The sequence below is a fragment of the Macaca thibetana genome, chromosome 12 (genome assembly GCF_024542745.1).
Source record: "Macaca thibetana thibetana isolate TM-01 chromosome 12, ASM2454274v1, whole genome shotgun sequence".
NCBI classification, from domain to species: Eukaryota; Metazoa; Chordata; class Mammalia; order Primates; family Cercopithecidae; genus Macaca; species Macaca thibetana.
The window spans coordinates 65,977,923-65,991,689 of record NC_065589.1 but is presented as its reverse complement, the minus strand read 5'-3'; the positions used below and the strand labels follow the sequence as shown (position 1 = coordinate 65,991,689).

At 37.4% G+C, this 13,767-nt stretch overlaps 1 non-coding gene across 1 annotated transcript; it reads right to left on the bottom strand.

The window, feature by feature from the left end:
- Positions 1-7,160: 7,160 nt before the first annotated feature.
- LOC126933351 (U6 spliceosomal RNA) lies at positions 7,161-7,266 on the bottom strand. Its single transcript, XR_007718573.1, has one exon. It is a non-coding gene; the product is annotated as a U6 spliceosomal RNA (small nuclear RNA).
- Positions 7,267-13,767: the final 6,501 nt, after the last annotated feature.

The following is a 13,767-nucleotide window of genomic DNA, read 5'->3' as shown; positions in this document are numbered from 1 at the left end:
TATACCCAAAGGATTATAAATCATGCTACTGTAAAGACACATGCACACATATGTTTATTGCGGCACTATTCACAATAGCGAAGACTTGGAACCAACCCAAATGTCCATCAATGACAGACTGGATTAAGAAAATGTGGCACATATACACCATGGAATACTATGCAGCCATAAAAAAGGATGAATTCATGTCCTTTGCAGGGACATGGATGCAGCTGGAAACCACCATTCTCAGCAAACTATCACAAGGACAGAAAACCAAACACCGCATGTTCTCACTCATAGGTGGGAATTGAACAATGAGAACACTTGGAAACAGGGTGGGGAACATCATACACTGGGGCCTGTCAGGGGGTGAGGGGCTGGGGAGGGATATCATTAGGAGAAATACCTAATGTAAATGATGAGTTGATGGGTGCAGCAAACCAACATGGCACATGCATACCTATGTATCAAACCTGCACATTGTGCACATGTACCCTAGACCTCAACGTATAATAAAAAAATTATTTAAAAATAACATTTGGGCCTGATAAATAGACAAGAATTAGATCCTTCCCTTATACCACACACACACACTCACACACCATAAAAACCTTTGAAAGTGGATAAATATATAACCGAATAATTAGGGAAGGTTTTCTAGGCATAAATATAATAGAAAATGTCAAAAAAAAAAAGTAAAAAGTCAATAGGTTTCACTCCAAGAAAAAATTAAACTTTTCTATTTCAAAAAACAATAAAAACAAAGTTTAAAAGCAAACAAGCTGGTAAAATACTTTTTTTTCACTACACATTGTGTATAAGGAGCTCACACACTTGAATAAAACCCCATGCAGGTAGTGGATTTCTGTCATTTAGGTGCCCAAATGCAACATGTTTCCCCTTTCAAGGAAACCCCATGGTGGGCCGGTTGCCATCCCTGCTTGCTGGCCCATAGTGGGAGGCCCTGCGACCTAAACACAGTCAATCAGATGCTCCCACCTGAGCCTTTGTGTCTCTGAAGGTGAGACAGAAAGGAACAGTATCCACTGGAGATTATTCACAGGTGCTGTGGTGGAGTCCAGAGATGAAAGGAGTCACTGCCCACCAGCCATGGTGCCAGCCATTGTCCAGCAGTAAAGGTGGTAGCTGTGGTGCCTTAACGGGCTACTCCTGGGCAGGATGTGGACTGTGCCTTTTCCCCCTTGGCTCCTGCCCAAGTCTGGTTCTCAGTGTTCCCCTCAATTCTGTGAGCTACCCAACAACTTTTCAACAAATTCTTTTTCTGTTTAAATTAACTGAAGTTAGTTACCAAGTGCTGACTAGCACACCTCTGTGGTCATATAACCTGAAATTCAGGCTACATTCAGCATATAAACTGAAAATTCACAGAAAAAAGTATACATTGTTAATAAGCATTTTTAAACATCCAATCTCACCATATCAGATAAATTATTTCTAGAAAATAAAAGCCAAAATTTGGGGTTAAAATTAGCATGCTTCTTAATTAAAAATATTTTGAATCAGTAAAGATGTAAAGACACAGTAGGAATACAAATTTATACAATCTTTTTGGAAAGCAATCTGAGTATATATGCCAAAAACTTTCAAAATGCCCACATCTTTTTGATATATAATACTTATTCTAGAAATGTATCCTAATAATCATTTATGCAGACAAAGATTTATAAAGATATTCATTTTAGATTTTAAATTAAAAAGTATAAACAAAAATTTGTCTAACAAAATGATAATAGCTAAACACATATCTACATCCAGTAGAGTCTTTCTTAATGCACTTCTGCTAATCCACTTACTTGATTAGTCAGTCATCTTTACTCCCTTTGTAAAGCATATGGAGCACTCCTCATCAGAACTTCACCCATGCACTTTCCACTCCAAATGTGGGTGGGAATTTAACAAGGGTGGGATGGGTCTGTGTCTAGCCTATTTAGGTTCTTGGTAACTGCCACTGATATTATAAATGCAAAAAGAAAGATAACAGTTGTTTTATGAAATTTAAGTTGATTTGCAAAATTTAGTCAAAATCAAATTGCCTTAAAAAAGGAAGTAAGACAGGAATGTTGCTGTTGCAAATCAAAAAGTCCATAGCAGTGATTCTCAAGATTGAGAACTGCTGATTTAACAGAGGTCTGCGCTCAATTTTTAATTATCTCTTAAGTTTTCTATTTCGAAACAAGCAAAAATAGAAACCTAGAAATTACAAAAGCATTATTGATATTTTTTATGCCAGAAAGCCCAAATTGTCAGTCATAATTAAAGAAACAACCTTGGCCTATACTTTTTTAAAATGGTGAATGAATGTGTATATGCTTTAAATTTTTTAAAAAACCGTTTGAGAAATACATATGTTTTAAAATATATATATATCGTATCATTTATTTCACTGTTTCACACTAGTTATTTCACTGTGGACTGCAGGTCCTCAAGCACTATAACTCCACATACCAAGTGTGAAGCCACATGTTCCCAGATGAGTGAAGACAGCACTGGAACACAGGGTCAGGTTGGCATGGCTGAGCTGGCCCTGGCTTTCCCTCACACCAGGAAGATGGCCAGAGAGCCCGGGAGCCAGTGGCAGGGAGGCAGGGCTAGCATCTCCAAAACGAGGAGGTTTTTGCCCCATGCTTCTCTCTCCTTGCGGGAGAAAAATCTTTTCCAAAAGTCCCTAACAGACTGCTTTATGTCTCATTGGCAGAACTGTGTCACTTGCTAACCCCTAAACTACTTGCAGGCCAAGAAGAATGGGATCATCATGAATGGCTGGGAATGAATCATGGGCAACCCACACTCAGGGTTTTGATCAGTCCAGTTTCCTCCTCCTAAGGTGAGAGGATGCCCATCCTCACTGAACAAGTAGTTTCCACACATCTGAACAAAATCAGGGTCATTTTAGCTAGGACATAGAGAACTTCTGTGTAGTAGATGACAGCAGTATCCACAAGCACCTAATTTAAACCAGCTGCTGGCCTAAGCACACAGCTTAAGAGAGTACATTCATACCCAGTTATTAAAATCATTCTAAAAAGCAGAATTCAATATTGTATTTATGGTATGCAACTAATTTAAATATATATACACATATATGTTTACATATACACATATGTTTACATATACACATGTACTTTTTAAAACTGGAAGAGTATATAAAATATTACTATTTTGTTGGGTTTATGAGTTGGTTTTAATCTTCCTGTAGCTTTTTATATTTTCTCATTTTTTGCAATGCACACATAATCACTTTAATAAACTGAAAAAAACATCATTTTTAATTATTTTGTGAAATAATATATTCATGTCCTCCAATTGTATAGCAATTTTACACACATTTTTTCACTTTTTGGGATAAGAATAATGCTTCATAAGAAAAATGCAATAATACATGTAAAATGCCAGGAATAGTACCTGGTAGATGATAGAAACTCATTAAATATTTAATTTCTACTGTTATTATTTCACATTAACTCTCTGACAGTTAGAAAGGAATTACTGTCCTTATTTTATAGACAACCAAGGCTAAGAGAAGTTCAGTGATTTGCTCAAGATCATGCCACTTTCCAAGACCAGTGTTCCTTTCAATTTCACCATCAATGTTCTTCATCCATGGTACAGATTATTTTAAAAAGTTATATTCTTAATTTCCTACCTAAAATTAGAATTTTGTTGAGATAGAGTATTTTAATTTAAAAAACCATAATACAATGTATTTCTTTTCTGTTGTTGAAATTGAAATATAATTCACATACCATAAACTTCAGCCTTTTAAAGTATACCATTCAGTGACTTTTTAGTATATTCATGAGGATGCACAACCATCCCTATTACCCAATTTTAGAACATTTTCACCACTCAAAAAGGAAGCCCCATATCTATCAGCAGTCACTCCCTATCTCCTCTCCCTCAAGCCCCTGGCAATCACTAATCTATTTTCTGTTTCTGTGGTTTATATATTCTAGACATTTCCTATAAATTGAATCATACAATATATGGCTCTCTGTGACTGCTCTTACTTAGCATAATGTTTTAAAACCTCATTCATGTTGTAGCATGCATCCACACTTCATTCCTTTCTATGGCTGAACAATATTCCATTGTATGGATATACCACATTTTATTTAGCTATTCATCAACTATATGCTAAATTTATAGGGATAGCAATTTGACAGTTAATAAATAAACCAGTATATGAATCAGCAAAATGCAGTAAACCAGTAAAATAACTAAATAAAATGACAAGTAACCAAAAAACAAATCAATAAGATTCAGCTTGTCTCATCCATCCAGGATTTTTTAACTTTTTATTTGCAACAGTGCCTGAAAACTCTAAACACTGTTCACCTTAAATAATAAAGCATCAGACATACTTCTATTAAAAATTAGAAATATACGTTTTTCACCTTATCTTGGAATGATTTTTTGTTTACTTTCTGTTAACTTACCAGAGACCAAAATATTTAATTCTTTCCAGAATCTTTTGTGCCTCAACTCATCTGCAAGTCTTTTAGCCTAGAGTCCCTCAACTATAAACTATAAAACATGTGCATCTCTGATACAGATAAGGTGCCAGAGAAGGTTTTCCCTTCCCTGGGGCTTTGAGATCCATGCTTACTTTTTTCTATAGACAGATTTTTAAATAGATGACCATTGGGATCCTGTCCAACTCCAGGAGTCTATGATTCTAGTTTTATGTTTGTGTTTGTAGTCATCACCACCCTCATCCTAATTCCATTCAAGTCAGAGAATGTAGATGTGACTAAACTTCTTGTGGCTCTGGTGGCAGGAGGAAAAGAAACAAAAGGACAGTGGTACCAGATGCATCCTATTATAGCAACCCCAAAGATTTATATAGCACTTCCCAATTTACAAAGCACATTCCCCATGCTATTTCTCATACAGTGCCCCAGGGTAGCCCCTTGAGTAGGTCAGGCATTTTATCAAGCAGAAATCGAAATTTAGGAACTGGTCCAAATTTATGGACAAATGACAGATCTGGGGCTCCTGCCTCCCAATGCCTGTTCATTTCATTGTCTTACTAAGCACCCACTTCCAATGGCACTGGGGCTGTGGAGAGTGAGCAGCTGAAAGGCAAGCATTGATGACCAGCAGGTACTTACAGCGTTCACAAGGCTGACTTCACCGACACGCCTGTGCCAAATGGGAATAAAGAGAAGGGACTCAGAAATAAAGCAACAGTCAGAGGAGCAAGCAAAACAATGTCCAAGTGCAGCCAAGGCCAATGCCTCCTGGACTATGTGGAAAATAATACTCCGCACTACAAGCCCCTCACTTACGGAAAGCTTCCAAGAAATGAGGGCTTTCAAACTGCCTATGGAAAGTCATTTAGAGTTGGCACCATCCATTCAATTTCAGACCTTTCCACCAGAACATTGCTTGGTGACATAGTGGTCTTCACCCTGAGCTTCTACAATTGTATGTTAAGTTGTTATTAAGGACCTGTGGACAGAGAAGGCACACCACCACAGGTAAGCTGTATGTAAAATAAGCAAACTTCCTCCTCACATTTCAATCTATTTCAACATTCATCAGGTCCTTTAAAATTTTTGCCAGACACCAAAACCTACATTTTGCCCCCACTTTTCTAACACCATTCCTTCATATATCAGCTATGCACATACCAAGTGTTTGCATATAATCCTTCACTGCATCCCCACTGTGAAGCAGGCATTATTCTCCCCATTTTACAGATAAGCATACTGGGCTCAGAAACATAATTTGCCCAAGCTATTTGTGGGTAGATCTGTCATTTAAACTCAGGTCTCTGTTGTTCCAAACCTATTTTCTTTCTGCTAAATTGCAATACCTCTAACTTGTTAGAATTTCAGGTAAAACCTTGAAATTCTAAAATAAATAAATAAATAAATAAATAAAATAAATATATATATATATATAAACTTTTTCAAAATTAAAAGATTTTGCTCTTCAGAAAAAAATCCTGTTTGGAAAGGCAAGCCAGATTACAATAATAGATATGCAGTTGAAATACATAAAACATTTTGAAGAAGTTTTTATTAGTATAAACTTGTGAGCATTCAAATTCCTACATATACTTTCTATAAAGTCAATGAATAATGAAGCAGTCTTGATAAACACAGTTGCAACAGACATGTTAACTCCTGCCTCCAACTGATTGCTGTATTTTGTTTAGATTGCATAGAATTGAGACTATCATAATTCACATATATTAACAGATGCAAATAGTAATAGTTTTCTAACAGCAGTTTGTGATGTCAAGCCACACCTTGATAAAACAGATGACAAAAAAAAAAAAAAAGCTTTATTCTGTTTGCACTGAAAACCCAGTTTACCTGCTTGCACAAATTGACATGTTAATTATTCACAGTGTGTTAAAAGTTGGTATGTGTCACATTTTGGTGTGCATGTTGTATTTTTTAACTTTTAAGTTTGGGGTACATGTGCAGGTTTTTTACATAGGTAAACTCATGTCATAGGAGTTTGTTGTACAGATTATTTTATCACCCAGGTATTAAGCCTAATATACAGTTTTGTTTTTTTTTCTGCTCCTCGCCTGTTCCCAGCCTCCACCCTCAAGTAGGCCTCAGTGTCTCTTGTTCCCCTCTTTGTGCCCATGAGTTCTCAATCACTTCACTTCCATTCTTAAGTGAGAAAATGCAGTATTTTGTTTTCTGTTCCTGCGTTAGTTTGCTAAGGATAATGGCCTCCAGCTCCATCCATGTTCCCACAAAAGACACGATCTCATTCTTTTTTATGGCTGCATAGTATTCTATGGTATATATGTGCCACATACTTCATCCAATCTGTCACTGATGAGCATTTAGTTTGATTCCATGTCTTTGCTATTCTGAATAGTGCTGCAATGAACATTCACATGCATGTGTCTTTACGGCAGAATGATTTACATTCTTCTGGGTATTAACTGAGTAACGGGATTGCTAGGTCGAATGGTAGTTCTTCTTTTAGCTTTTTCAGGAATTGCCACATTGCTTTTTCCACAATGGTTGAATTAATTTATACTCCCACCAACAGTGTATAAGTGTTCCCTTTTCTCCGCATCTGTTATTTTTTGACTTTTTAATCATAGCCATTCTGACTGGCGTGAGATGGTATTTCATTGTGGCTTTGATGTGCATTTATCTAACAATCAGTAATATTGAGCTTTTAAAAATACGGAATGCTTCACGAATTCCATGTCATTCTTGCACAGGGGACATGCTAATCTTCTCTGTATTATTCCAATTTTAGTATATGTGCTGCTGAAGCAAACACACGTGTTTGTAATTTTTGTAGTCATTTAAAATATATTTAATATTTTCAATGAATTCTTCCCAAATTGATTTGTAAATTCAATGCAATCTCAATCAAAATCCTAGTAAGTTTCTTTGAAGAAATTGAAAAGCAGATGCTAAAATGTATATGGAAATGGAAAGGACCTAGAATAGCCAAAACAACTAGAAAAAGAATAATAAGGTTAAAGGATTTATTACCCTACTTAATTCTAAGACTTACAAAAAAGCTACGATCATCAAGACAGTGTGTCTCTGAGGCAAGGATAGACCTATAGATTCAAGGAACAGAACAGAGAGTCCAGAAATAAATCCAAAGTTATATGGTTGATTTTTGACAAAGATGTGAACATAACTAAATGGGAAAATTAGTAAAATAGTGCTGCAAAAACTAAATACCTAGAGGGGAAAAAAACAACCTTACAACATATTTTAAAAACTAACACAAAATACGTCATAGGCCTAAACAGTAACAGCTAACACTATTACATTTCTGGAAGAAAATATAAGAGAAAATGTTTGTGACACTAGTTAGGAAAGGCATTTTTAAACAGGACACAAAAAATACAACTCATAAGGAAAAATACTTACAAACTTTTTCAAAATTAAAAGCTTTTGTTCTTAAAAAACTAGCCGTGCATAGTGGCGGGCGCCTGTAGTCCCAGCTACTCTGGAGGCTGAGGCAGGAGAATGGCGTGACCCGGGGAGCGGAGTTTGCAGTGAGCCGAGATCGTGCCACCGCACTCCAGCCTGAGCGACTGAGCAAGACTCCGTCTCAAACAAAAAGAAAGAAAAAAAAAAAAACCTTTTGTTCTTCAGAAAAAACTGTCAAGAAAGGCAAGCCAAACTGAAATAATAGATATGCAAAACATATCTGACAAAAAGGCTTGTATCCAGAATATATAAAAGATACTTACAACTTAAGAAGGCAAGAGCCCAATAAAATGGGGAAAAGATTTGAAGAGACTCTTTACAAAAGAAGTTGTACAAATTCCAATACGCACATGAAAAGATGCTCTACATTTTTGTAGATGTAGGCAAATGTAGGCAAAACCTACATTTTGCCCCCACTTTTCTAACACCATTCCTTCATATACATCAGCTATGCACATATCAAGTGTTTGCATATAAATTATGAGGGAAATGTCAATTAAAACCATAATGAGCTACTTACTATGTACTTGAGAATATCAAGGATGGGTGAAGAGGTGGGGCAACTAGAACTCTCATACATTGACTGTGTGAAAGTAGAAAATGGTATTATTTCTTATACAGTTAAACATACACAAGCCATGTGACCCAGCAATCTTTATTCTAGATATTTACCCAAGAGAGATAAAGATGTATCCACACAAAACTTTTACATCAATGTTTATAGCAGCATTATTCATAATCGTCAAAACTGAAAGCAACCCAAGTATCTATTAACTAGTGAATAGATAAACAAATTGTGGTATATCCAATGGAGTATTACTCACCACTAAAAGAACAAAACATTAGTACACTCAACAACATAGGTGAATCTCAAAAATATTATGCTAAGGGAAAAAAGTTAAACACAAAGGGCTACATACTATGATTCTGTCTATATGGATTTCTAGGAAAGGCAAAACCATAGCAACAAAAAGCAGATCAGTAGTTGCTTGGCTGTGGCCAAGAGTTGGGGGAATATATTGACTGTAGGGGCACAAGGGAACTTCTAGGGTGATGGAACTGTTCTGACTTGATCATGGCAATGGTTATACAGCTATATACAATTAGCAAAATTCATTAAACTATTCACTTAGAATTTTATCTTATGTGAAATATGTCTCAATAAAATTATGGGGAATGGATTTTTTAAACATACTAGGGATTTGTTTTTCTTTTTAAGGGATTTCTTTTGGGGAAAAAAAAAAGTCCTAGAATAAGAACAGAAGCATGTTCTCTTCTGAGAAATAATCCTTAGAAAATAGAAGTTAAGCCAAAATATGTAACATTACCTATGTCTTTTAAAACTTTTCTTGTCCCTCTAATTTCCATCTTAAGAAAAATTAGAAATAAATCAATTACACTTTAAATACTTTTGGTAGAGTTGAATATGTACAGGACTGCTGAATATTAAATAGGTTCCCAGAGAAACTCTTCACAACAGGAGACCTTTCCATTTGACCATAGCCCTTAAGGCATTTAAAGACAAGTGAGAAACAGACTGTTTTGGTTCGTTGGTTTGGTTTCTTTTTTCTTTTTTCTTTTTTCATTGCTTAGCTTTTTCATCATGCTTTCCTACCACCAGAAATCATATTTATGACTCATCAGTCAACACCCAGTGTCAGATAATTAGACATTAACATACTTCACTTGTACTGTGATGAAAATGATATCACAACTCGCAAGGGATCCCCTTGAAGATGAAACTGAAAGAAATGGTGGCCACATGTTGTTTCAAACCTGTATTCATTACACCTCCTGACTGCATGTCATGCGAAAGGGGCCAAACAGATGTGTAAAAAATAGCTGTTTAACAGGGGGGGAAATACTGTAAAATTGTTTATGGCAGGACAGTGGGTTCTTATAGGCAAAGTAAATTACAAATAGATTTCTCAATTACTTTTTAAAGCCTGGTATTTGATTCTTATATAACAGTCAAAAAATCAATTTTGCATGGAATTTATGTGAATGCCTCATTATTAATAAAACAGCGGTTGGCGGCTGCTACTTCCTCCCCACAACAGCAGCACGCAGTGGGGAAGCATTCACATGCCAGGCTGTGCAATTCTTTTTCTTTTTATCCTCTGGTTCAGCATCAGAAAAAAGAAAAGGAAGAGATGAATCCCAAGCAAATTTTAGGCATGGGCTTCTGGCAGCACCTATTTCATGGGGGCCTGCGGGTACCCTGAGAGTACTTGGTGATGGTGCTGAGAGAAGTCCTCACCCTATTCCCTGCTCATATTGTACCTCGAAGGCCTTTTTCACAAAAACTAAATGTATAATTAAGCAAATAACTCTAGTTGTTGAAAAAGTCATTGAGCTCTATCTTTCGCTCTATCCTTAGCATATCCCACCTCAGTACTAGAGTCTACCGACCCTATGAATTGATTTAAAAGGACTGGCCAGTGGCAATTTTCCCCAAATTGTTTTATTTCTCCAAAATAAAATTATTAATTTTGAAAATAACTTGCTCCTGACCCAAACATTCTAAGAACATAAAAAGCATAATTCTCATTCAACGAACAGGAAAATTGAATTTCACTAATGTCCACACTCTGCTCCCTACATTGCACTTGATTCATCAAACCATGAACACTCCCCATTGCCCAAATGAAAAGTGTAGTGTGGTGAGAAAACCTAGCTTTTCTGGTTAGCCCTCCCTAACCAACTGGATGACTTTAAACAGTTACATCACTGTTTTAGTCCATGTCTGTTAACTGGTGAAATAAGAGAGTTTTCCAAATTATCTGAGGTTTCCTTGAGCTAAGACTTGGCAATGAGAAGAAATCATCGTATTCCCATTACATGTGAAAAGCAAAAAGAGAATTCTATGTTTGGCCAAAAACAAGGAGAAATGCTAATCTTCAGAGGTTAAATTCAGCTAAACAGTAGCTACCTGCTATTTCTTCTATTGGGTGCATGCCTCAAAAATGCTAATGGGGGAAATGGCAGGGCGATACACTGAGTACTTACAGCATGTTTCCAGAAACTGATTTATTCTTGATTTGAATCTCTACTCCATGCATAATTACACCTGGTAACTGCGGGCAAGCTGTGGGCAACACTGCTGCCCCCTTAGCATTTGTGTCAGCAGTTAATTAGGAATGCAGTGCTAACACAGTCTTTAAACCAACCCCAAAAAGCTGTAGTAAAATCTAGTTTAACAAACAGACATGCATATCTCCTTGCAGATACAGAATACCAAGAGTTTACTTACCAATGAAAATTCAAGGTAGGTAAGATCTGATCCACAGGTTTGTTTGTTTCTGGGTTTTTTGAGACAGATTCTCGCTCTGTTGCCCAGGTTGGAGTGTAGTGACGTGATCTCGGCTCACTGCAACTTTTGCCTCCCGGGTTCAAACAATTCTCCTGCCTCAGCCTCCTGAGTAACTGGGACTACGGACATGCACTACCATGCCTGGCTAATTTTTATATTTTTAGTAGAGACAGCGTTTTGCCGTGTTGGCCAGGCTGGTCTCGAACTCCTGATCTCAAGTGATCCAAAGTGCTGGGATTACAGGTGTGAGCCACCACACCCAGCCCCCACAGGTTTGTTTTTAAGAATTGGATTTGATATACTATTGAGAAGCAAAGTGGCTTAAATATATCAATTTATTGCAGAGTTTTTAAAAAACAATGACTTTTTCTTTTATTCTTCTGCTAATTATTTACATGATTAATCTGACTTAACATATCTTCATTGAGAATCACACAGTTGATCCAACTAAAATTAGTATTATTTTAGGGACAAGAATGAAGGATACATTTTTTTTCTCTTAAGTCAAATTCACATTTGGGTTTTGTTGTGCATGTACTGCTAATAAATGCAAAGAGAAGCTTGTTCACCATGGTTGATTGCATAACAGGCCCCCATGCTGTACCCCTACCTATAGCCACGCCCTTTGCCCTTTGACTTTGCAATTGCTTTCACTACAGAGGCAAATCTGTTTTCCATCTGGACTTGGACACATGACTTGCTTGGGCCAATAGAATGAGATGGATCGGACAGATGTTCCAGCTCCAGGCCCAGGCCTTGAGATCCCGGTTTCTGCTTATTCTCTCCTATTTCTGCCATTACCATGAAGAGGACCTGCCTGTGTTACCAGTGGGTCCCAGGAAAAGGAGGACAGACGTGTGGAACAAAGCACAGTCACTCCACACAAGCCCAAACTAGGTGAACCAGTACTCAGACTCAAGAGGGAGTTTAGGCAATAAGATACAGAAAAAAAACTCGTCCTTGCAGATATAGAAGAAAACCCGTCTACTGTTGCATGTCACTGAGATGCTGTGACTGTTCACTATGTGCCAATTTTAGAGCAACAGGTTACTAGCATACTGACCTTTTCAAATACTACCTGATACTTATGATGATGCCAATGTTGCCAAATCTCCTCCAAAAAAGTGACCATCTGTCTTTTCCCATCTTTATGAACATAAGTGCTAGACTGATTCCAAGTTACAGTTGTATTCTTTTGGGTGAACAATCTTCCTCATGTTCTCTCAGCATTTTAGGTGAGAAGTTGTCCAATTTTGGTGTGCCCAGAGTCACCTACAGCGCTCCTAAAACACATATTGCTGGGCCCCAACCTCCAAGAGTTCCTGATTCAATCCATCTGGGATCAGCCTGAGCCTGAGAATGTGCATTTCTCACATGTGCTTGGGTGGTGCTGTTGCTGCTTCTAGGACCACACTGTGAGAAACCACTCGCTTATTAGGCCAGGAAAGGTTAAGCACAATGTTGTTGGTTCACATACCCATCTGTGTTTTCCCAAGGCACATTTTCCATCACCTTCTCCAGCTGACCAATAAATGAATGGGGCCAGAGCCAAGATTCCACAGCCTTCCAGATGAGTTCCCTCTGGAAGAGGCAGTCTCTGCTGCAAACGGCAGTTACCAATCCACACAGCAGGGATTCAGCATCACCCTTTGCCCTGAACTTACAGTTATCCCAATAGTTTGGGAAACTTCCTGGCTTGCACCCAAGATACCCTGATTGAGGAGGTTAAAAGAAAGTTAACAGTTCTCAGTGTCCACCTGAAAGCATTTGTTCATAAATTCTTCATCTTAGGATTCACGGGTTTTACTGTCAGGGAAAAATCTTCACCCCATCTATTTAAATGTGTGCAATCAATTTCCCTCTCAAATCCCTACGGCAGGTATTCTCATTTCTTCCCACTCGCTGTGCAGTGATACCCCACTGGGAAAGCAGAACAGCTTTTGCTCATGGTGAAGCTCAACTCTGCCTGGTTGTTTTTTTTTTTCCCCCAATGATTTAAGTTAAATTTGAACTCAGACACTTGCACAGTGTCAGTATTAGCAAGAGTTGGCAGGAATCTGGGTCCTCTGAGCAATCTTTATTTTCAGTGCTGCCTCAGAAAATTACACCAAATTAAAAAGTTGCCCCTTGAAATTTAACATTTTTAAGATGCAATAGGGAAATTGTAAGCAATTATAATGAACTAACCAGCCTGCTTTACCTTTCACATTCCCTTTTTTTTCCTTTTTTTCTTTTCAATAAAGCATGGTTTTCATCTGCTAACTGCTTCACTATTCTAACTCAATGGTTGTGCTTTGAAGAAGGGTAGGGTTGCCCTAGAGGTGTGTGAGCACTGGTCCAGGGGTCTAGGGAATGTTGCTTGTAGTCTGGGGTAGTAGGAATATTTCCAATCTGTTTTATGGAAGTAGTTTGACTCTATTTTGAGAATCTTTTTATTTTACAAAGAATTTTCATAAGAAACTTGGTGCTCAATTACTGTCAAGCACTATTTTGCCTATAATCAAGTTGTATACTATT